We start from the raw sequence: 25,043 nt of genomic DNA on the forward strand, positions 1-25,043 counted from the left end.
GGAAAGAGGTCAAAGATGGCTATAAGGGATCATGAGCAAGACAGAGAGAATGAGGAGTTCATAGATAATAGTAGAGCAAGAAAACATGAGTCCCAGGTGTTAGATGTGGACATCACCAGATTTAATGGGCAGGTGACAGAGTAGGAACAGGCCTGTAGGCCAGGAATCAGACACTTTGTGTGATGTGCTTGGCAGCTTTTGTGTCCTGTCAGCCTGGAGAGACAGATGCACTTTTCTCAGCTCGCCTTCCCTGTTTGTGTCCAGTTAGACGTGGCCACAAGAGACAACTCACAAGGCACTGGAGTGCACAAATGAAACAGCAGCCACATTTCTCTGACACCTGAAGGTCTGTGCAGAACTCCAAGCCATCTATACACTTTTTTGTTTCTCTTGTGGGTCACCTTGCTGGCAGGGGACACCAACCAGGCCTGTAGCAGCTCCATCTTCCCCAGAATCTTACTTCAGATTCTAATCATGGGCTGGTTATATACTTAGCTCCATGAAGGAGGGTACCAGTTGCTCTTACAGGACACCATATATTCAGAGTGGGAGACAGCACTATACTAACACAGGTTCCAGTCTTTCTTGTACATTCTAGGTCACTGGTGGGTTGCTGTTTATCCTATTTCTGGGTCATTTTACAGCCATTCTGCTCCTCTTCCCTTCCCTTCCCTTCCCTTCCCTTCCCTTCCCTTCCTTTCCCTTCCTATCCTACCTGGAAGACTTCAAGCTTCAGCATCAATAGCAAATATGACAACCTCAGAGAGACTATTGCACCAGCTTCTAAGGTGGTCAAGGACCTTGGCAGTGTGTATAAAGTCAAGTCCATGTGCTAAATCACTGTCACATATAATATCCTAATGGTTTGCTTCTCTCATTGAACACCAGCTGTTACAGGTGGCAACTTTGACAGGAACATATTTAACAGTTTCTAGGCGGACCAAGGGGAACCTCATTCAGGTTGATAGACTTTCATTTGAGATCCTTCCAAAAGAACTGATTTTGATTCTCCACAACATTGCCACACCCCTCTATTCTGTTTCATGGCAATGAGAAGCCATCAGCCATGTGCCGGTACCTCTGCCTACACAGTTGTTTAATCTGTGATCCCATCATAAATGGCTCACTGAGCCAGGCACACCTTGGGCTGGTGTGATTTTCTGCACAGAACACATATTAGTGGTAGACAAGATTGCTGACTGGATTAGTAAGAAAAGCTACACTCGAGCACTTGTCCTCACCAGATATCTCAGTTAGGGGGAAAATACATTTTCTTAATTTGAGAACCATTGTATTTAAGCCTTTAATGTAGGGGATGGGGAGGAAAAAGAAGGGAGTTTGTGGTGTCTGCTTCACCCAAAGCTTCGTACAAGGTAAAGATTTACTAGCTACCATTATTTTGAGCCCTATGTCTTAAAATTTTGAATGAAGACTCACCCGTGATGTCAAAGTGACATTACAACATCTTCTTTCCTTAGAACTCATTTGTGCCATTTATATGATGAAGGAATCAAATGTGAGTAATCAGAAACTAGAAATTGCTCTCCTTTCCTTTTCTTTCTATGCACACTGCTCTGGAAATGTACTTCCAAAGATAGCTCCCTTGAGAGCAATCCCATTGCCTTCTTTCTCCTCCAGCCTGGGCATGGACTCAGCAAGCAGTACCTTCGGAATCAGGCGCTTGTGATCAGAGTAAGTGCAGCAGAGGCCTTATTTACTCTCGTCTCCTTGGAGCCAAAGAAACTGACACTATTTTCCACATCAGTCTCAGTTTTTTCTCCTCACTCACTGCCCAGAGATCCAGCCCCACACCCATGAAAAGGCTCGATTCAATCAGAGGGAAACAAAGTTGGTTTATGCAAGCCAGGCAAAGGAGACACAGAGTGGTTTATCCTAGTTAATAAACTGGGGGAAACATGTATAGGTCAATTGTCTGCTGAAAACAAGAAGGGCTTATCATGGGGGTGTATAATACACTATCATCTGGTTAGCCAACAGCCACCCCCTTTTATTGCTTAGGAAAAAATCTATTGGGGGCCAGGTAGCCATGGGACTCAGGAGAGAACGATTTGCTATCAGCCCTGGAAGATGAAAAAATCATAACTTCTCCACACATGGTTGGCAGCCAGCCTTGAAGATGCTCCAGTGATTCTCACCTCCTGGTATTCATGCTCATTTGTGCTCTTCTCCTACACCAAACATGGTGACACGTGGCCAGGAGCATGTCATGGAAATAGCAGAGCTTGACCTTTGAAGGTAGGTCATCAAACAACAGCAGCCTTTATCTTTGAGTTTGTCTGTTTGTTTGTTTGTTTGAGACAGGGTCTCACTATGTAGACCAGGCTGGCCTGGAACTCACAACAATCCTCCCGCCTCCTGATCAGAGTAAATGCAGTGGATTACAGGGGTGCACCAGCACACCTGCCTCATTTTATCTTGAATTCTTGGATTACTCACCCTAGAGGAAGCCCACTGTCACTCAAGCAGCCCTGCACTGAAGTCCCTGTGACCAGGACCTGAGGTACCCCAACACTTACCCACACAGTTTCACCAAGCATGGGAGCGGATGAGGTCTAGATGGCATCTTGTTTGCAATTTCATAAGAGATTCCAGTCAGAACCACTCACCCCAGTGTCTCTCCTAAAATCTTGGCTCAGAGAAACTTTGAGAAAATATATATTTATTGTTATTTTAAGCTACTAAATTTAAGGGCAATTTGCTATGTAGTGGATAACTAATACACCAGTCATGTTAATTCCCACTTTCCTCAGTGTATGTGTGTAGTCAGAAACCCACAGACCAACAGTTACAAGCCTAAATGAACATACTTGACAATGCCCATGATTTATTCTTTTTTTTTTTTTAGTATCAGGAATTGAACTCATAACCTCACACTTGCCGGGCAGGTGCTGTGCTGCTGAGTTACATCCCTGGCCCCATGCCTTATTCTAATAGACTGGGCCACTGTATGCTATTAAGGCTCTCTATAAAAGTTTAGAAATCCCTGCTTCTTAGTATTTACCTAGTTCTATGATGTAAATGTTCCACGATGGCTAATCTCATGCTACAATAGTGGTGTCACTTAACGTTGAGCTGGGAAGAGATGCAAACAACAGACTCTAGTAAGCTTAAGTGAGCCAGCTCCCCCACACCACTGGGTTGAATGGAAACAGAACAGATTGGTTTAGGTAGTCATGCTGCCTGCTGTTCATGTGGCCAGGAGCATCATAAGAAGTAGCAATATTGTTTTGACAGTAGCTTCAGAACCAAATGACCCTGAATTTAGTTTTGCCTCTGCTGTTTTTGGGGTGACTGGCCTCAATATGTACTACTTATTGACAGTGACTGCCAGATTCCTCATCTGTAAAGTAAACATGGCAATATCCACTCATTATAATCTTGAGATGGTTAAGTGAAAATAACAATAGCAAAAGCTAATTATTGAGGGCTTACTATATATCAAGTCATAGTCCAAGTTTACTAGGTGTTGTTCCTTAATTTAATAATACAGGTAAATTAGGAGGGTTTCAATAACTGTGAGGTATCAGAATTTCTACTGTTATTACATTTCTAAGCAGAAAGCTGGTCACTGGAATGGATGCTACATCAGGAACTGGTGAAATTGGCCTGTCTCTCAATGTGCATATTGATCCAGCATAGTCCTGCATTGGGCAAAAGACTCCAATGAAGAAATGAGGAGTTCAAGCATAGATATTGAGCACAAGCTCCTCCTGGGCTGCCCACAAAACCCATGAGCCACTCTGCCACCCAAGGAAGTAGAACAAAGAGCAGTCAAAGGACCCAGAGGTGTTCTTCAGCACCATGGCCAGAAGTCGTGCCCCAGAACTGGGATGAGGTGCTGACCCTGCCCTCTGTGCTGAATGATCTCATCAGTCCCCTTAAAGGTGGTGCGTGCATCTAATTCTGACACTCTGGGAGACTGAGGCAAGAGAATCGTAAGTTCCATCCAGTTGGAGCAACTTAGTGAATTAGCAAGACCCTGTCTCAAAATAAAAATTAAATGGGACAGGGGGTTGAACCCAAGGCTTTGCACTGAGTTACACCCCCGTCCCATTTAATTTTTATAAATGTTTATCTCAGAGAACTGGGGACCATAGGAATGAGAAGTCTGAAAAAAATTAAATGAAACCTTAACTAGCCAAGACCTTCTAGCCTGTTGTGAGCTGCATTTTTGCCCATACACCTTTTTAACAAGGAGGAAGTACAGAATAGGCATTGATGGGCTTATACGGAATTTCATCCCCAAGTTTGCTGCTTTATAAACATTTTGCTTGTTCTTCACAACTTTAGATGGCATTTTCCCCATTGAGGAAGAGCCTGTACTCTTGAGCTTGAGTAAAAACAGGTTTGCCCTTCAAACCCACTGAAGGGCACCCAGCTAATCAGTCATAGGAAAGAATGTAATTCCAGGTCTCTCTGTCCAACCTCTCAGTCCCTACATTTGAATACTGCCATTTTGAAAGTCAACAGCACAGCTGACCTTCAACTATCTGAGAAGAGCTCTCAAAGTAAGTAATAAAAATTATTGACACTTTATTATCATAGGTCTGTTCTTGAAGCCAGACCAATACTGCTCTTCCCTACCTCCCTTAGCCTTCTGGGAAGCTCCTGGGGTTGCTAGAGAAAGATTGCACACAGCTACATTCCTACCCAGGGGGAAAAATGACATGGTCCTAGAAGGGGGTTGGCAACGCCTTGGGCCAAAGAGCACCATATTTGCCAGCAAGCTAGAGATTTTCTGCGGTGTGATTAGGTCCCTTATGAACAGGATGGACCACCCACCCTAAGGCCTGGAGTCCATCTTTAGGATAGGTCAGCAACAGCTACACTTTGAGATAAATATTTATGCTATTATAATTACATGCTGGTTAAGTGGCAACCCAGATTGTCTGTATTCACATTTTCCTCTAGTTGTGTAATAGGGAGCATTTACTTAACTCCACATGCCTCAGTTTTCCCATCTTTAAAATGTGAATAATGAGGTTGGTTGAACGCAGTGATGTTATTTCATGTACTTGACCTAAGGGAAGTCTGCAATCATCTTCAGCTACATTTATTATCATCATAATAATAGCTGTGCAATGATGCAGGTCACTGAAGGAAAAGGTGCAGTTTCAACAGTAAAAGGGAGAAGGGGCTAAGGGTGTGGCTCAAGAGTACAGTACTTACTTAGTGTGTGTGAGGCTAAGGTCATAGATTTCCAGCACTACCCTCCCACCAAGAGAAAAAAAATATATAAAAAGAAAAAAAGGAGACACTCGTAGCATTCCTGCATTTTCCCCTACAGGGGAGCTGGAAAGATGAGATGGGTGCCAGGGCTTCCTGTTGAGTCTCGGTGACAGTCCTCTGCAAAAATGGTCTCACTGACATCTCAGCCTTTCCTAACTGGGACAGGAGGACATCATTGCTTCAATAACCCGCAGCACCAAGTCACATTTCAGGAGTCCACCAAGGTCAGAAGTGCCCTTCTCCTCCCTGTTGTCACTGTGCACTGACCTGGTTTCCAGCTTGCTTTCTCTGCCAGATACTTATCTGGGGATGGAGCCTCACTTGGACCTTGTGGCCCCTCACCCAGGAGAGGAATGGGAGATAGCTGCAACTGTGTTCTGAGATGCCAGCTGAGCTGTCAGAAGGATGGCACAGTCTGTCTAATATGCCACGTGTCACTGTGACTCTGTCCCCCAGATGAGCACTTGTCACACCCCTGTGGATCACCAGCTGCTCTTAAAGAGGAGCTCCATGCCTGTCATGACCTAATCTGGCTTTCTACTCTACCCCACAATGTGGCACTGTGGAGATCCCTGCAGCTCTCACATGAAAACCAAGGACATCCCGGACACAGAAGCTGACTTCCATGGAATGGTCTTGCTTGTCACATCCCGGGCCTCCTCTGGCATGCAGCGCTGGCAGCTCTCTGGTGTCCCACTCAGACAGAGGGAATTAGAAGACCTCCCATCCAGTAGAGCTGTCCCTTCCTAAGTGAAAGACAGGAAACAGTCTCTCTCCTACCCCTGCATGCCACACCCCAGGCAAACTTGAGCATTGTTCATTTTTCATATACTGGTTTTAATTTTTAAAATTTTTTTCTGAGTACGTTTTCAATACATAATGAACACACCCATCATGGAGAGTGGATATATGTATATGCTGCATCTTAACCCTTTTTACTTCCCCTTCCCTCCCTCCCATGTCCCTCCATCCCTAGATTCCCCCTCCCACCTGCAAAAGTTCTCCCTGTTTCCTGGCATCTGTCTTTTATTTCGGTATTTCTCACTGCTATAGGAACATAGGATATAGCAGCCACATGAGAAAGTGAGCGTGACTCCAGAGAATTCCTAAATCCTCAGCTACAGATTTAGGATGTATATGTTAAAAAGAAATTATTCACCAGCTTCTTGTTAAAAAATGGAAGGACTTCATTCAAGACTATTATAACAGGGAGTATTAAGGTCTGGATATTTATGTCCCCCTAAAATTCCTGTGTTGAAATATAACTCCTAGTGCAACATTATGCAGAGGTCATACTGTGGGAGGTGATCATCTAATGAGGCAGAGCCGTCAGGAATGGCATGAGTGCCCTTGTTAAAGAGGCCCGAGAGACCCTTCATCCCTTCCATTAGGAGAGGGCACAACTAAACAGTCACCACTCAGGAACCAGAAGATTGGCCCTCAGCAGCCACTAAACTTGTAGCACTTTGACCTTGGAATCCCTAGGCCCCAGAACAAATTTCTGTTGTTCACATGCTGGCTGAGGGTGGTCTGCTACAACATCCTTAACAGACTAGACAGGGAGAGGTTTAAGTCAAATACAAACAGGGCCAAGTGAGAATTGGTATCCAGTGGGCAGGGTGAGGGAAAGCACAGGAAATTTCTAGGAGGAGCTTGACGAGGAAGAGGAACTTGATTAGATTTGGGAGGGATCCTTGACAAACTGACTCAGCAAGATTTTCTTGCTAAAACTGGGCTGAGCAGAGTGTTGTAGCCGAGAGGCAGAATGGCACCTTCTCCAGGATATCTAAGAATGAGCAATTTAAGACCTTCTCCTGATTGGATGAGCCCTCCACCCCCCAATATGTTGATGCTCAGATGCTGTACTTAAATCTGCTGATTCAGACGTCAGTCACATCTACTGGCCACCACAGACGAGCTGAGCTGACTCATAAAACCAATCATCTACTGGCCACCACAGACGAGCTGAGCTGACTCATAAAACCAATCATCATCATGGGATCTGGGGAGAGGATGTGGAAGCCCAGCTGGACGCGTTCAGCTGTCCTTCTGTTCTGAGGGGCTCTCTCCAGTTGTCCCACCTGACCTTACTTTTGGGGAAGATGGTGCAAAGCCCCATCAACCCCCTCAATACCTCGTTTAAAAGACAGAGCTAAAAGCAAGGTGGAAGTACCTCAAATAATGAGCCTAAATCCAGAGGCCCACTGGACTGGGACATCTGCTTCCCTCAGTCTCTGACTCCTGGATGGTGATGGTTTGGATGATTGAGTTACAAACAGAAGGTCTCAGTCCCCAGGAAGCTGGAGTTTGGCCTGACTTCTAAGAATACCAATACTGGCATTGGAAGGCTGCTCCAGAGGTAAGAACAAGCAGGGACTGGGCCCCTGACCTAATATTAAGAAGCCCCCCTTCCCACTGTGCCTTTGTTTCCTGACTCTCAGTAACAGACTTTTGCCTCGACAAGAAAAGCACAGACAGAAATGGTCACCGCCCTCTCCACCCAAACAGGCTATCTTGCTACCCTGTAATATATAGTTTAGTGGCACAGGGCCTGCCTGGCAAGTGCAAGGTCATGAGTTTGATTTTTGGTACCAAATAAAAAAAAAAAGCCAAACAGGGTGTCTTAGGATGGCATCTTGTACCCTGATGCATTTCACGACCAGCAGCCCCTCCAGAGAGAATGAAGCTGTCCCCAGTGTGCTCAGAGCCCAGTCAGACCACTGGCTCCTGCTGCTGTTTGCCCAGGACTCTGCTCCACTGGGAGGGGCTAGGCTCCAGGGTCACAGGGAACCGCCTTTTGCCAGGAGTACGGAAGAGGCCTGTGAAGGAGCTGAAGGGTGAATGTCCTTCTCACCTTCTTGGATGCATTTGCTCCACATGGTTCTATTTGTTGTTAGTGTGATAGCTCTTTCTGTTTCTATGGCCAGCATACTGTTCTCCTGGACTCAGATATGAAGAGCTGGGCTGGGAACCAAAGCCCAGAGATGCCTGGTCTGGCCTCCACCCTAAGGACTGAATTCCTAATTGGATCAGACTCCACCTGCAAGAATTCCTGCCCACTCATCCCTTCACTAGCTCATTTTGGAAACACATTTTAGCGCCTGTAATGCACCAGACACAGCTAAGGGTTCTGGGGATATGGCTGTACCACAGTTTCTGTCTGGCACACTTATCCTTGCAAAGGAGACCGCTGCCCTGTTACCTGCATGGCCAAATGTGTCCAGAAGCCTGAGTTCAGTTCAAACTTAAAATGAGCTCTCCTACCCTCAGTACTTAAGAATACCTGCTAGATAGCATCTCACAGCAGATACAGTTTCCAAAAATAAGAAAATACCAAAAGTATTAAAAAGAAAAATGATCACTTTTACCAATCTTACATGCTTATACTTGGTAATCTGAGCAACTAATTTGAAGATAACAATATGCAGTATAAGAACCATTGTTAATTTCCTATCATCTTGTTTTGAAATTCCTCATTTTTGTTTTTTTATTATTGTCTATAAAATAAAAAAAAGTGATCACCTTTACATCCATGGCCAGAGAGAAAAGCTACCAATGTTCTGGTATATTTTCTTCTGGCCTCTTTTTATCCCGATACATATAAAATGAGAAACACACCATGTATCCTTAAACTGGGAAGAACTGGCCATTATGTCCCTTTCCTTCAGAAGGACTTGGGACCAGGCTCTTGGCTGAGGATGAAATGAAGCCCTTTTAAAGAGTCATTTCCCAGCCCCTCCCAGGGGAGCCCAGGGAGCCTCCTCCGAAGCCTAATGTGGCGCCTTTGCTTTTTAGGCTGGCCCTAAGGAGTGGAAGTAAGCGGAGCGCAACCCAGCATTACAGTGCAGCTCACTGACTCCCAACAAAAAGGGAGGCGCACTAGTAATTATGAGACTGTAAGGACAGAGCTCCTCGCTCACTGTGGGCTTGGGCACTGTCCCTGATAATTAGTATTAGTGCTGGTCCTTCGGAGTGTGGGTGTTGCTGCTTGCTTTAAACAGGTGCATAATTGCAGGAAGCAGAACAGCCCCAGGCTCATACTGATGGGGTTGCTGCGAAGACAAGCTGGCTTAATGACAGCGTCCACCAGCACTGCTGGCATCTGGAGCTGATTGGGAAGAAAGCTGCGGGCGGGAAAGGCACTAGAACCACACAGAGGGATGGGCATGGGGAGCATGAGCTCACTCCCCAAGCAGAGGTGTAAGAGGCATCCTCATGGCCAGGCAGGCTTGACTCAGAGGCAGGCAGAGCTGGACCCCGGTGTGTGTGCCTTCAGCTGCCTCCTCAACTGCCCACCTCAGGGTCCCTGAGCAGCAGGACCAGCTTGTCATAAGCAGACAGATGCTGCCAAAAGGAACTTGTCTCCTGGAAAAGAAGTGGTTAACTCTATCACTGATACCACAGAGTCCTTTTTGTCGTTAATGTGTTCAATGAAAGAAAAGAAAAAAACATTTGGACTCCAAGAAAGACAGCTATACAAGTGGAAAAAAATGGAGTCAAAACACATTGCCTCACTCTACAAAGAACACTGTTGATGTAGACATAATAAGACAGTCTCTGTTTATTGATTTAACTAAAAATAGTAGTAGTTAAAATGGGAAAAAATAAAGGAAAGGGAGAGTGATGTAAGAGAGCTAAATCATGAGTGCTGGGAAATGCCTTGCTCCATTTTCTGTCAGCATAACAAAATAGAAGGGATGGTTAATGTGTAAGGGGAAGGGGTTTGTTTGGGCTCATGGTTCTTGGGGCCAGAAGTCCAAGATCAGAGAGCCGCATCTGGTGAGGGCCATATCCTTCAATGTTTAGAGGAGATTGGAAGGGTATGGGGCACATGCAGAGACAAGTACGAGGGATGCCCACATTTTACAACAATCCATTCTTGCAGTAACTACTCCAGGGCCATGGTGTGAGGATTCACTCACCCTTGTCTGCTGGTAGAGATGGTGCCCCATGACCCAGTAACCTTTTATTTTTCCTTTTTTCTGGGGGTGGGTACAGGGAATTGAAGTCAGGACCTTGCGCTTGCCAGGCAGGCGCTGCATCACTGAGCTACATCCCTGGTCCTCCCAGTAAAGTTTCAAGGTGCAACCATTCCACCGGCAATTAAATTTGAATATGAATTTTGGTGGAGACAAACTATACCCACACCATCGCAGGAGGTACGGAGATAATGTCTAAAATGAATATATGACTATTACAAGCAATTGCCTGGAAGAGATGGGGTGTGGTCAGAGGCAGAAGTGGTATTTGCTTTACTATTATCAGCACGTATTCTCTTGATAATCTTAATCATGTTTGTGTATCACTTTTACTGAAATTGTTAATGAAGAACAACTGACCCAGCCATTTACACAATGGAAGTGTGCCTACCAAGTAGGGCTGCTGTAAGGAGAAGGTATCCTGGGGGTTGTAGGGCATATTAGTCACTTTCCCATTGCTGGGACAAAATAGCTGACACTCACAACTTAAAGGAGGAGAGGTTTATTTTGGCTCACAGTTTCAGGCCATGGTCAGCGGGCTCCAAGGCAGAAACAGGATGGCAGAGGGGCACAGCTGAAGAAAAGATACTCAATCCATGGAAGCCAAGAAACAGAGCGAGACGGGGGAGGAGCCAGGGACAAGAACACATCCTTTCTGCCCATGCCCCAGGGACTACCTCCAACTAGGCCCCGCCTCCTCACAGCACATTCAGCTCTGAACTCATCCATAGATCAATCCATTCATGAGTATAGCACCCATGATCCAATCACCTTCTAAACACATCTGTCCTTTAGGGCACTTTACATCTAAACTATAACACAAAACATGGAGGAGAGGAGTCTCCTGCGCTACCCACCATCCCTGTGCTGCCTGGGTAGGTGAGCAGCCAGGGCCAGATCATATGGCAACAACCAACCCTCCAGCAGATCTTAGCCAGGGAAGGGCATCTGATAGTGAGGACCCTTCTCCAGAAATCTAGATCACAACTTTTTGCTCCTCTATAGGTGAAAGGAAGCTGGCCCGGACTGGGGAAGCAGGGTAGACATGCAGGGCTACACAGACCTACGTGTGGCTTTTTTTCATGTAACACTGTCTTCTGCACATTTTTATAGGCGATGTGTATCTTTTGGAAGGAAGTCTGATCTTAGTAGTATCTGTTCTTCTTATGTGAATAAATTGTGTAAATGGCAAATCCAGTCTGTGCTGGTTTGAACTGCAGGAACATGGATCTCATCTTCTGGGCTGAATCCTGGTCCTACCACTTTCCAGGGTGTGACACTGGGGACACACAGCTTCAGTTTCCATCTCTGAGAGTGAGGTGGTGAGGGCCTCTACATCACAGGGTCAATGTGAGATTTAAATAAATTAATGCACTTGAGATGCTTCACATAGGACCTGCTGCTTAGGAAGCCCTCTATGATAGCTGTTACTTTTTAAAAAATAGTTAGCCATCCTTATTTTAAATACAGGACTTTGTTTCCTAAAGCTCATTTGAATAAGCATCATTGTGCAAATCTTTACAAAACTTTATCATACAATGTAAGGGTTGTGGCTCAGTAGAGTGAGTGAGGCTCTGGGCTCAAAAACCAAAACTCTCCCAGTACCAAAGAACAAAACTAAACACCCCCCAAATTAATCATACAAATAATTCATATTCAAAAACGCCAGTGAATATGACATAAAAAGTTAGTTGTAATATTGCCTTCAAAAATAATCACAATACTTTTGGTATACATGTTTTAAATTGTTTTGCCATACATATATGCACAATATGTGTACCATATATATGAACATGTACACAATTCTTTACAAAAATTAATCTTTAGGTAATGCTGTATACATTTTTTTCCTTACCAATTAAAAATAAGCCATGAACACCTGTCAAGAAAAAAATTGAGGATAATTTTTAGCAGCTGTCTGCCATTCATGTTTGTATCCTTGTTTATTAATACCAGGTGTCAATTACAAACACATTCTATTTTTCCAGATCGTGTGTGGGAGGTGGGTAAAAGCCTATGCAGTCTACTTCGGTAGGAGAGAACAGCTTTTCACATTTCTCTGTAATGATCACAAGATAGTTTCCATTGTGTGTGTGAATGAGTAAAACAGATCTGCCATTACAAGTTTAATCATCTCCTTGGCTTCCGTCTCTTACTGGAGATAAATCTCCTCTGAGGACTCAGGGTCCTACCTCTGGTTTCTGGGCTGTTGGGCACACAGGTGCAGACATGGGTGCTCCGACAGCCCAGCTGTGTGCCCAGCACATCTGGCCATGAGACAGAGCAGGTACCTGAGCTTCATGACTCCAGCAAGCCCGTGGTGTGGAGGCATCCTGGCCCTCAACCTCCTGGCTGGGCTCGGGCTCTTCAGACTTTGGCCAGCATTGGAATCAGCAGCAGGGTTCTCAAAACAGACTCCTGGGCACATGGCCTGCCAAACCTTCTGATTCCCAGATCTAGGATGGAGCTTCTCACTGGCTTGCAGGTGAGACAAGTCCAAGGCAATGCTGGAGCTCCTTAATCCACCTCTGTGAGCTCGGCTTAGCTTACAGCGGCTGGAACCAGGCTGCCTCATGGGCTCAAAGCTGAGCTGCCTGCCCCACAGTCACTGGGGTGGAAGGGACCTCAGGAGACCTCCTGGCATCCTTGCCTTCCACAGAGCACCTGGCGTGGAAGGAGGTGGAAGTCTTCCTCAGCACTCACCCATGTCTAGGAGGACATCTATGCTGCTCCTTGCCCCCAGAAGATATGTGGGCACCCTAGAGGTTTACTGCAAGATCTCTGTACTGAACTAGATTCCCTGACAAACACCTGCCCCCTATTTTGAGACAGGGTCTCACTAAATCGCCCTACCTGTGCTGGAACTTGCAATCCTCCTGCCTTAGCCTCTCAGAGCGTTAGAATTACAGGCAAGCATCACCATGTGCCCAGCAAGGGGAGATTTTTCTCTGGCATGCTCCCTCATTTTAATTTACAGCTCCAGTGTGGGAAAGATAAACACAAGGACATTGGCATCTCATGTTCTGTGTGTCTCTTTTTCTCTTCTCTGTTCTTTCCAAATCAGAAAGCTTTTTTTATTTCCCCTGTAACATGACTTGAGTTTCTCTGCTATGAATGTCTTCTCTTCCTGCAGTGGTCATTTAACCACCTTTCCTAGGCTGTAATGGCTAGCTGGCTTCTGGGAAGTGTAATTTTGAAAATATTAAAAATAAAGTTTAGGGGCTGGGGATTTAGCTCAGCGGCAAAAGCGCTTGCCTGGCAAGCACAAGGTCATGAGTTCGGTTCCCGGTACCGGAGAAAAACCAAAAAAAATAAAGTTTAATGTTTTAAAATTGTCCCTGACACATGTAGTAATTCTGTTATCTTTTTCTTCATTACATTGACCTTTTTGTTTATACTTCTTTATTCCAATTTATTCATTAATTCCATCCTTCCTATTTTCAGGTTCACCAATTTTGCTACTTTTATTATATAGGAGAGGAAAGAAATTTTCCTTTTTTCCATCTAGATTTTCTCTGGGGGCTTTATAACAAAAGACACGTGAACAAACAGAAGTTTATTGATGTATTTGTCTCATATGTAGAGGTTCTTCTACATTTGTTCTTCTACAAACTTCTTAGGGTTAAGGTTAGGATTAGCCATCTTATAACAGGTGATGAAGAAATTGTACTCCTGATACTTGCTGAAGATGGTAAGCAAGTCTTTATTCAAGTCTTTATTGAATGGGAGTTGCAGAGGGGAAGAGAGCTCAAGCCCCACTCTTAACATGAGAACAAGTAGGAACTGAGAGCCAGGGAGCAGGGTGGGGTCAATGGACGGAAAATTCCTAAGAGGAAACACGGAAGCTAAGTGGATTCTTGCTAGATCAACTCAAGAAGATTCTTAAATCATTTTATTGTGGTATAGTTGCTGTGAAAAAACTGTGCATATTTAATGTATTCAACTCAGTGAATTTGTGGGTAAGCATACCCCTGTGAAACCCTCACCCATCAAGGGTATAACATATCCATTACCTCTCTAAGTTTCTTTCTGCCCCTTTTATGATTATTTGTGTGTCTGTTAAGAATACTAAATGGTATTCTGACTGATCTTCTTGGTCAGAAAATTTTAAGTCTAAAAGACAACATTTTTAGGTCTAGGCACTATGTGGTACACTACAACTTCAGAACTTACTTATCTTGCATAACTGACACTGTTTACCCTTTGATCATCACCTCTCCATTTCTCCTGCCTCTCTGTACCCCGGACAACCACAATTCTACTTCTGCTTTTGACTGTGACTACTTTAGATTCCACATATAAGTGAGATCAGACAGTGTCTGGCTTATTTTATTTATCATAATGTGCTTCACGTCCATCCATGTTATTACAAATGGATGGAATTTCTTTTCAAAGCCTGAATAATATTCCACTGTGCATAAATAGCTGCTATGGCTCATATCTAGATGTTTCCCCCAAGCCTCATGCACTCATAAGTGGGACTTTTAGAAGCAACTGTATCATGGGTATGTGGTACTGGATTAATTCACTGATTGGTTTAGCATAGTTCTGGGTGTGGATGATGGATTCTGAAGAGGGAAGAGGCAACAACCAATAGGCTTGTAGCTTGGATGTAATAAAAAGGGAAAGGAGGAGGACTGGTTGTCTCCTGCCTGCCATACCATGGGCTGCTTCTCTTTTGCCATGCCACTGCCTTGGAGCCAGCTAACCATGAAATGAAAACTCTAAGAACTGTGAGCTAAAATAAAACTTTCCTCCTTTAACTTGTGGGTGTTAGATATTTTTGTTCCAGTAACTAAGACAATAGCATATTTTCTTTACCTGCTCATCCACTGATGAATATTTAGTTTGTTTCTATATGTTGGTTATTGTGAATAATAATAATAATTAAATAAAATAAACATGGGAGTTCAGGTAGCTCTTTGAGATACTGATTTCATTTCCTCTGGAGATATATCCATAAATGGGATTGCTGGATCCATGGTAGTTCTGTTTTTAATGTTTTGAGAAACCTCTACACTCCTTTCTGTAATGGTTGGACCAATTCACATTCCTACCAAGAGAACACAAGGATTCCCTTTTCTCCACATCTTCCCAACATGTGTTATCTTTTCGTGCTGACTCAGCAGGATTCTTGCTTCCTGCAGGCAGCCCAGCACGATAAGCTATTGAGGGTGGAAGGGAGACATTTGATCAGATATTGACAGTGCAAAGATACCAAGTGTGCGGTATTTTCACTAAGCGCACTTGGCACAATTCCTGTTAAAATTGAAATAAGCTAAATATAGAGCTCAAAGAGGGAGTCTAGTCAAAAAGAAGGAAAAAAGGAGCATGACTCAGGTTTGGTCAAAGAGTCTTAGTCATAGGTAGCACCAAATACAGTCAGGATTTGGGAACTCTTGACTATAAAGACTGGTCCTGCAGCTTTTCATCTCGCTAACTTCCCAATAACATGACCCAGCTCATTTTGTAAGACTGGATCTTTTTAGACCCTTGTAAGTGAGTTACTGGGGGCTTTCACTGTGGGATGAAGTATAATTGTGTGTGCCACACCCTTGCCCATGATTTTCCAGTCCCCAAGAACAGCTCCCTCTCTCCTACACCCACCCACCCGCTAGCTCACAGGGCTCTTCCATTGCACTGTAGTCCTGGCTTTGGCTTTCAATTCCATCTATTTCCTCCCTCACCCTTGCCTGCTGTAACCCCTTGCTCAATTACTTGCCTTTGCAAATACGTGTTATTATAATTGTATAATTTTTATTGATTTCCTAGTTTGCATAGATACTCTGTGCACATAACGCTCCACTGAAAAGCTACTCAAGTGTGTATGTACCACAGAAGCTAAGTCCCTTTTCATTTTAAAGTAAAGAATTCCCTTCCATGAAAGTAACTACTGTTCAGTTTCTTGAGTGTCTTCCCAAAGATGGCTTTTGCGTGCACCAATACTCATGTATGTACTACATACACATATTTCTTGTGCTGCTTCTAGCACAGTGCATATGCTGCTTGCTCCGTACCTGACTTTTTTCTCTTGACATCATGACTTGCAGAGAGCTCCACTTCAGCATGAAGAGAGCTGTTAGCTGGGCATGGTGGTACACACTTGTAATCCCTGCATTCTGGGAGCCTGAGGCAAGAGGATTACTGAAAGCTCAAACCCAGTCTGCGCAACTTAATGATTTAGTAAGACCCTGTATAAAAAAATTAAAACTTGGGTGAGGTAGCTCAGTGTGAAGGCCCTGGGTGACAGAGAGAGAGAGAGAGGTATTCTTGTTAATGGCATTACATTTCTTTGACTCCTGGAAAACAGTCTTCGACCATTCTGGGACAGCCCTCCCTCAACCTGCCCTCTGCTTCCCATCTGGAAGCTTCCTACACTGGGCACCTCGAGCTCTGAGCCCCACTTCCCAGGGACTGGTACGGTCGCTGCAGCTTTCCCTGCCCTTCCAGCCCATGGCGGTAGAGAGGAACAGAGCTCTGCTAGCCACAGAACTTTGACTTCTCCCTCAGAAGAGCTGAGCTGAAACTGTAAATGGCTCTTTCTGGAAGGAACTAGTGGACCTTTCACAATGACATGCTGATGTCTGGCGAGGAGCCCAGAATCACAAAACCTTCTCAGCCACATCAGACAAGCAGAGCGGTCCCACCAGGGCAAGGCTGGCACTGTCACAGCAACCCTTCTGCTGCTCCGTATGCGTGTTCATCCCCTCGCATAAACAACGGATCACGTTACACAGGAGCAGGCAGCCCCAGGCCCAAGGCTGTGTGACAGCCCTAATTCCTCACCACTCGGTCACCCACATGCAGGAGCCCCAAGCACAGGTTCTCTTAGGACGCTACCGCATCATCGCTTCCTTAAAGTTAGCCCTTTCCCCTCATGTCAACCAATATATTTTGAGTACTTACTTATATTGCAGGTTGTGTTCCAGGCACCAAAGCAACTGTGTACAGGAAGACAGGTTCTGTTTGCAGCACAGCATGTTTGTTTGTTTGTTTGTTTTTTCCATAATCTTCCCTCTCACATGCCCTAAAACCTGTCTGTTGGCTGTTTTTGTGCAATATTTCCACTGGAGAGTTTCCGTTTTTGAGGGAAAGGATTGAAATCTTTGCACAGCCTTCCTGCTTACTTTCTGCTTCTGTTCTTTTCCCCAGAGATTTCCCCAGGGCTGGGGTGTTAAATCAAGCCTCCTGGCTTCATGTAATGGAGAAGTGACAGGCTGGGGAGAGAGACCTTGCACCAAAGTTGCTATGGCAGAAAGTGCTCTGGTATCTATTCTCTTTGTCTTCGATAGTTTATAGACTTCAGGGCTGTTCGCGGTGCCACACATCTGTAATCCCAGCACTGGGGAAGCTGAGGCAGGAGGATCGCCAGGAGTTCTAGGCCTGCCAGGGCTACATACTGAGTTCAAGGCCAGCCTGAACTGCGTAGTAAAACCGTCTCAATAAACCAAACCAAAACAACAACAAAAAATAGTTTATAGACTTCGTATGTGGGCACAAGGTTGTAGGGAAGAAAGCACATTTGGGAGCCCCCTACAAAGAAGTGTGGCTGTGAACTAGAGTTTATGTGAAGAAATACAAAGGGTGTTTGAAAAATCAAGTGAATGTCTCAAAAATTATTACAATAAAAGACACACTGCCATTAATGCTGCTCAAAATACCCAGGCCCCCCCCCCTCCATTTGTACACACTTATTCCATCATTCTGGCCACTTTCCAAAGCAGTTGTGGAAGTTTTTTTATAATGCGTGTCTTTACAAGATATCATCAAAAATACAGTGAATGGTGCTGCTGAGTGGTATTGAACAGAAAGACAGGGTGGTAAAAACATGCGACTGTGTCCTCATCCACCTTATTCAGTGGATTTGCATGTGTAACCTCTGGCTCTTCCTTGACAAATGACCATGAAAGGTCAATGTTTTGAATCAGCACAAAGCTGACCATGACAGTGCAGCTCACAACACTCACGAAAGAGGATTCCAGAACTGTTTCAGAAAGTGGCAAAAAAGATGAGGTAAGTGTATTAGAAGTGAAAGGGAGGATGTTACTTCCTCTTTCAGCCTTTTGGCATCAACCCTCTGGAACACAGATACTGACTGAGACCTCAAACAAGGTGTGAAAAGGATTGTCCAGTGGCGTTCGTCACACACACAGTAAGACAGACTTTTCTCAAGACCCTGCAACAGGTGTAGGGAACAAGGGTCAGTGGGAATTTATAGCCAAGGACCAGGGTGGGGCTCAGAGGATGGAAAATTACCAAGAGAAAACATCAAAGATAAGGGAGGATTCCAGCTCAACTGACCCAACAGGATTCTTTCTGAAGGCAGGCCAAAATGAGCAGGCATCACCTGCAGGACCAGCATGCTACAGATGAGAGACTGAGCCTGATCAGATGTGGAAAAAGTGGGACTGTAGCCAAGCCCACTTAGCAGGGTACCTGCTAAAACCCTAAAACCGGGCAACCTAGAGACCAGCACACTAGTCCAAAAGTCAGGCCCAGTGGAGAAAGACTTTAAGGAAACTCAAGGAGGGTTTAGCCAAGGAAACTCAAGGAGAGTTTAGCCTAAATACCAAGAGCTGAGCTGCAGGAATGGTAGAGAGACATCAAAAGAACTTGATGCCCCCATCTCAACTTTGAACAACACTCATCTTGATTTTCCATGCGGGAGAGATCGATTCTGATATAGCTGCAGGCTTTGTTGTGTTGAATTTTGCTTTTCTTTTAAAATTTAATTCTAAGCATGACACTAGCATCTAGTCAAAAATACTTGAGAAGTGGATTTTAATATTTATTTTTTAAAGCCCTGCTGCCAGCCATAGTAGTGGTTATCTATAGGTGCTAGTTTAGACGCAATCATTCTCTGGCCCTGTGTGGTAAATCCTTTAATGTGAAACTTCAGCATAGGCCACGGTGGGGTTGGGCATGGTAGGGTGTGCCCCGGGAACTCCTTAGGTACAGAAGAGATGTTTCCTTGCTCCTGACTATAGGTGAGCCGGAACCACAGGGGCTTTGGGACATTTAAGAAACTTGACCAGATATTAGACCATCAAGAAACTCTTAAGACATTCTAAAGAATAGAACTATGCAAATGTTCTATGATTATAATGCAACAAAACTGAACATTAGAGTAGACATTTTTAAGTATAAAAATCCTGCATCCCCAGCCCTTTCTTAATTTTTTATTTTGAGACAAGTTCTTATGAAATTGCTAAGTTGCCCAGGCTTGGCTCAAACTTGTGATCTTCTTGCCCCAACCTCCCTAAGTTCTGGGAAGGAAAATCAACTTATAAAGAAAAAAATTATCTTTTCATAAGAATTTAAAGACACTCTATGAAGCAAGTCTTTGAATTAAAAAGAAAATAAAATGATGAATTTTTTTAGTACAATGCAGAACAAAGACAAGACACATAGGCTGGGCGTGGTGGTGCATTCAGTTGAATCCCAAGTACCACAACAGCAAACCAAACCAGGACATGTAATCTGTGATACCACTAAAGCAATTATCATATGAAAAGTTATCTTAGATACCTGGTACAATAAAAATGGAAACAAAAATACAGATGTACTTAACACTCAGAACAGAAAACACAGTAACGAAGTGCTACACCTGGGAGTGGGGTGTCCCCAAAGGCCCAGTGCTGAGAGCTTAGTGCCCAGGTGGCTAGTGGGGAGGACTAGAGGAGGTGGTGCCTGCAAGGGGCAGGGCCCAGGGGAGGCCCTTGGTCATTTGGGGCCGACAATGGCTGGTAACTTTGGAACCCCAGTTTCTTCCTTCCTCGCTTTTTCTCCCTGGTCATGAGCTCTCCTCTGACATGCTCCTCAGCACCCTGTGCTTCTCACCCAGGACCCAAAGGAGTGGAGACAACCTCAGAACTGTGAACCTAGGTAACAATTTTCTCTTTATAAGTTGGTAATCTCTCCCAGCACTCTGGGAGGCTGAGGCAGGAGCATCACAAATTCCAATCTAGCCTGGGCAACTTACCAAGTTAATAACAACCTGTCTCAAAATAAGAAAAAAAAAAAAAAAGGGCTGGGGATGTAGTACAGTGTGAAGGCCTAAAGTTCAATCCACATTACCAAAAAAAACTTCATAAATAATCATCTGACTCTGCTCCCTTTTGTCATCCTCATGGCTGAGATGCAGGTTTTCTCCATCGTCAACAGAAGACCAGAACTTGGAACCTTGATTCCCTGCGGGAAAGAGTGTTTACTACCATTGCTGGAACTCTAGGTGCTGGAAGGCATCCAGGTATCTGCCAGCCGACAGTCAGGCCAACAGAGAAGCCCCCTGTGAACCATGGGAGCCTAGAGGTCCCATCATACTGCTTTGGGCAGAACTAGTGATTCCTGTAGGACATGTCCCATAGACCCTGGCCCTGTCATCACTTAATCCCACGTATGTGGAATAGCTCCTGGCACATAGTCGTGTGCAGTACTGCTAAAACTTCCTGCCAAGAAGTTCTCTCATGTCAAAGGAGAATCCCTAGCAAAAGGGAATTTAGGTTGCTAATGGAATTAAGGCTGCTAATCAGTGGACCCTAAAATAAGGATGTTATTCTGGATCACTGAATTGCACCCAACAGAATCACAGGGTCCTTGAATGGGAAACTGAGGCAGGAAGGAGATCAGAGGGATGCACTGTGAGAAGGACTCATACTACCCTTGCTGGCTTTGAGGTGGAGGAAGGTACATGAGCTAAGGCTCCTGAGTGGCCTCTGGAAGCTGAGGAGGGTGAGGAAACCTGTCTACCCTTGGAGACAGCCCTACCAATGCCCTGATGCTAGCTCAGTTGGACCTATTTTGGATTTCTGTCTGCCAGTTATAAAATAGTAAATCTGGATTGTTTAAGGGGGAAAAAGACCCCCAATGAATATTAACCCAAACAGAACCAATTAGGGATGCCAACAAAATTAAGGAAAATTCTCTAAAATGTGATTGTATTGAGTACATGTGTATATTAGACTTGTGGAAAAAGTCTTTGCCTAATTTTTCCAATTAGGTTTATACTGAGGTGTTTCATCATATTCAGTTTGCACTGTTATAACGAATTACTAGAGACTGGCAGTGTACAATGCACACAGGTGCTCCTCATAGTTCTGGATGCGGAGGCTGACTTGGTGTTGGTCAGCATCCACTTCCTGTTTGTTGATGCCTGTCTGTTTGGATTCTTGGTGGAGAGCAGAGGTGGAGATCTGTGTCACCCCCTCTTCTTACAAGGACACCAATCCCACAAGAGGCCCACATTCTCATCACCTTATCTAACCCCAATTACTTCCTGAAGGCCCTTCCTCCGAGTAGCAGCACAATGGGTGTTAGGATTTCAACACTGGATGTTGAGGGGAGACAAACATTTAGTGTATAACACATACATACTTCTCTCAATATAGATTGAAAAGATTCACCGTAAAAATGTATAAATAATTATACATTGCGGACTCTTCCCTACACCCAAGGTAATATGATCCTTGCACACATCTAAGCCAGACTCTTCTCTTCCCCCACTCTGCAGCCCCCGCCAGCTGCCACACACACATATTCTGGGTTCTGATGTCTGAACAAAGACTTTCAGGCTGCAACTCTGCAAGGTCACCTCACTCCCAGTCTCTGTGCTCTGACACCATCAGACTCATTCACACACACACACACACACACACACACACACACACACACGAAAGAAGGGTGGTCTAGCCATGTACATTCCTATCATGGCATTTTGTACCATCTGCCATGCTTGGGCTTTTTTCCCTTCTCTCCCATCTTGGGGGCTGGAGTCACATGCTGGCTTCCTCAGCTGTTATCTCCCCTGCCTGGCCTGTGTGGAAAACTGCCACAGTTGTGATATTTGCCCACATGACAGCAATCCTTTGTGTCCCATCAATCCTTCAGGAACTCTAGAGGGTTCCTCTCATCAGGTTTGGAAGACTGCTGAAGAGGCATTCTATGTATGGTAGTTCTTAGAGTGTGACTCCTAGGGTTCTGGCATTCCCTGGGAACTTCATAGAAATGCACATTCCTGGGCCTCACCCAGGCCTACTGAATTAGGAATTCTGGGTGTGGGAGCCAGCAGTCCACTGTGCCAAGCCTTCCAGGGGATTCTGAGGCATGCTAGAATTTGAAGCAAGGCTTAGCTTGGTCTACCCTCTCACCCCTAACCTCAGCCATACACTGCTGTCAGACCCTCAGAGGATGCAATATGTACGTGTGTATGTGTGTCAGATATGTATATTATGTATACTATTTATATGTATTATATATAATACTAAAACTTTTCTATATATGATGTAAGCGGTGTGCTAAATGTTTTCTTAGATTCTGTATTTGTCTATTTGGCATCTAAACTAATGGCTACAATTGTTTACTATGTCCCCAAATCCAGTGTTTGTGAGCATGTGAAAATCCTATTATGTAATTTTCAACCAGTACCAACTCTATCTCCTCAACCGGCTTTATCTAACTTTCACACACACTAAGCCAATATTATCCTTGCTCTAAATCACCCAGAACTAGTGTCGTATTTACTTTCTTGTTGCTGAGACACAATATCTGATACTCACAACTCTAAGGAGAAAGGATTTATTTTGGCTCACAGTCTGTAGAGGTTTTAGTACAGTTGGTTGGCTGCAGGGCCTGGTGGCATGGCAAAGTGGCATCACAGAGGAGAAACAGTCCATGGCATGGCAGCAGGAAGCAGAGAGAGAGAGAGAGAGAGAGAGATCAAGGGAGGAGGAGGGAAATGGGCCCTTCTAGGCCATGCCCCCAGTGGCCTACCTCTGCAGACCAGGCTTTACCTCCTAATATCACATTTTGCTATAAACTCATCGATGGACTAATCCATGGATGAGTATCACACTCTTGTGATCCAATCACTTCCCCAAAGCCCCACCTATAAGCACATAGGCTTTGGGGGCCATCTAGGTATGAGACAACTAGAGACCAGCCCTGTAGGTCACAACCCTATAACATTATTCATAATAGACAACCCCAAGACACTTCTCCTTCCCTGTCTTGCTTTTCCCACAAAAGCTCCAATAACAGCTCTGACCAAGACTCCCTTCACTCCGGATTCTGCCTCCTGACCAAATCTGGTACTTTTCCAGGGCCCTAAATGGCATGGCATGGCCCCAGCTCTCAGGAAATGCAACTAATACAATTTTTTTTTTCAGTGCACTGACCTCTCTGTGTCATCACAGTCATCTTATAAATCCCATGGGTACACATTGAAGCAAATGGCCAATAGAAATAGAATCAATGTGACATAATGACAACCAAGAAAATGAGGAAATTGGGACAAAAGACGAGATGAGAAGAAGGAAAATTAGATGACACCAGGAAATATTCCTATGCAGCTAGCATCCAGTATGGTTTTTTGGAGAGAAATCACTTAATAACTAGCAAAGAAAAGAAAAAAAAGAGAAGAAAAAAAGAACACTTGCTCACCTTGAACATTCAGGGGATCTCAAAGTAGCAATCAAGCAGTCTAGCAAAGCTTAGCTCTTCCTCAACTTGGGAACTGAGTGGTTTCCTTCTCAGATCCTCATGTGGAGACTGTTGAAGATGGAGCTTCTTGTTCAACTCCCAAGGACGTGCTGTGGGGAGTCATTTCTTTACCATCTCCCAATGTACCTGATGGCATAAACCCCAAAGCACATTTTAGTAATGGCATCTCTTGAGTGATGTGCTGCATTCAGTCTGGTGCTTGCTTTTGAACTGATCTCACTTGATCCAAAGAGAAATGGCAGAGTGTGTAGGCCTAGCCTTTCTCAACATTTTAAGCATGCATGTTATCACCCAAGAATTTCAATCTTCATATTTATTGGTTAATGTTAAAAACGATGTGATGTTTTCTAAATAGAAAAGTACATTACTAAGTGAAACCTGATTTTACAAATCAAGCGCTCTCCTCCCCTTCTCCTTTGAGTATCACTCATTTGGAGATTGAAGAGATGGATATTTTTCAAGAAGCTCCCTTTCAACGTTATTTTTATTGTAGCTGAGCTGTTGGACAGCTGGCAAGGATTTCAGGGAGCAGCTAGCTAGTCTACTGTCAGATAAGGGCAGCTCTGGCCAGCGGGCCAGATCTGGAAGGCTTTCAGGATAAGGCCTCTCAAGATCTGATCTAATCCAGGCCTGGTAGTGCATGACTGCAATCCCAACACTCTGGGAGGGAGTGAAGCAAATTAATGAGACCCTACCTCAAAGTGGTAGAATGCCTCTGGTTTAAAAACAAAAACAAAAAACTGGCCCAGCCAGAAGAAAGAACAGAGGGGTGATGTAAGCCTCAAAGAAAAGGAGGCCCTGGTTCCTGGCCAAAGGAACCCACACGGAAAGCGACGATGCAGGACAGCGGTGCATCTCAGTCCCGGGAGATGCGCCTTCCCCTCGGCCTCAGGCCCAGGCCACTCCTAACTTTTCTGCTTGGAGGAGGAGCTGATGATAGATTTGACTGCTGTCAAGCTGCAAATATTAGTCCACGGGCCGTATCGCGCGGGCGAGGTCAGCCGCAGTAGCAGCGTCAGCGCCTGGCCGCAAACACCTGAGTCAGGGGCAGGCAGGCAAGGTCAGCGAGCGGGGCGGGGAAGTGGGCGGGGCCGAGGAAAAGCTGGCGCGAGGGCGGGGCGAGGCTGGAGTCTACCAGCGGGGGTGGAGCCGGGGCGGGGCCAAGCCCCTTGAGGCTCGCGCCTGCGCATGGGCGTTCGGGGGGGCGGGGCTGCGCGCGCGCGGTGCGCAGGCCCCAGGGCGGAGTCGGGCGTGCTGCCGGGCGAGGGAGGGGGTGCAGCGGCTGAGTAGTCCGGTGCTCCCTCAGGCCGTGGTCGC

General features: G+C 45.0%; 2 protein-coding genes across 4 annotated transcripts in view; one reads left to right on the forward strand and one right to left on the reverse strand.

The window, feature by feature from the left end:
• The window catches only part of Lrit1 (leucine-rich repeat, immunoglobulin-like and transmembrane domains 1), a 62,125-nt gene extending 37,336 nt beyond the window's left edge, over positions 1–24,789 (reverse strand). The window contains exons 1-3 of one of the 2 annotated variants that reach the window (XR_001231669.1): positions 24,422–24,789; positions 23,667–23,852; positions 22,792–22,856 (exon numbers count right to left, since the gene is read on the reverse strand). The gene's annotated coding sequence lies outside the window, so the exon portion shown is untranslated. Of the gene's footprint in view, positions 1–22,791; positions 22,857–23,666; positions 23,853–24,421 lie in introns of those variants that run through there. The other variant, XM_005407887.2, reaches the window with a different exon arrangement.
• A 157-nt stretch (positions 24,790–24,946) lies between these two features.
• Positions 24,947–25,043, forward strand: part of Ccser2 (coiled-coil serine-rich protein 2) — a gene marked incomplete in the record, with an annotated part of 160,295 nt that continues 160,198 nt past the window's right edge. Inside the window, 1 exon segment of one of the 2 annotated variants that reach the window (XM_005407889.2) lies at positions 24,947–25,043. 2 annotated transcript variants of the gene reach the window in all.

The sequence above is a fragment of the Chinchilla lanigera genome, unplaced genomic scaffold, assembly GCF_000276665.1.
Source record: "Chinchilla lanigera isolate Chin_1 unplaced genomic scaffold, ChiLan1.0 scaffold00109, whole genome shotgun sequence".
NCBI classification, from domain to species: Eukaryota; Metazoa; Chordata; class Mammalia; order Rodentia; family Chinchillidae; genus Chinchilla; species Chinchilla lanigera.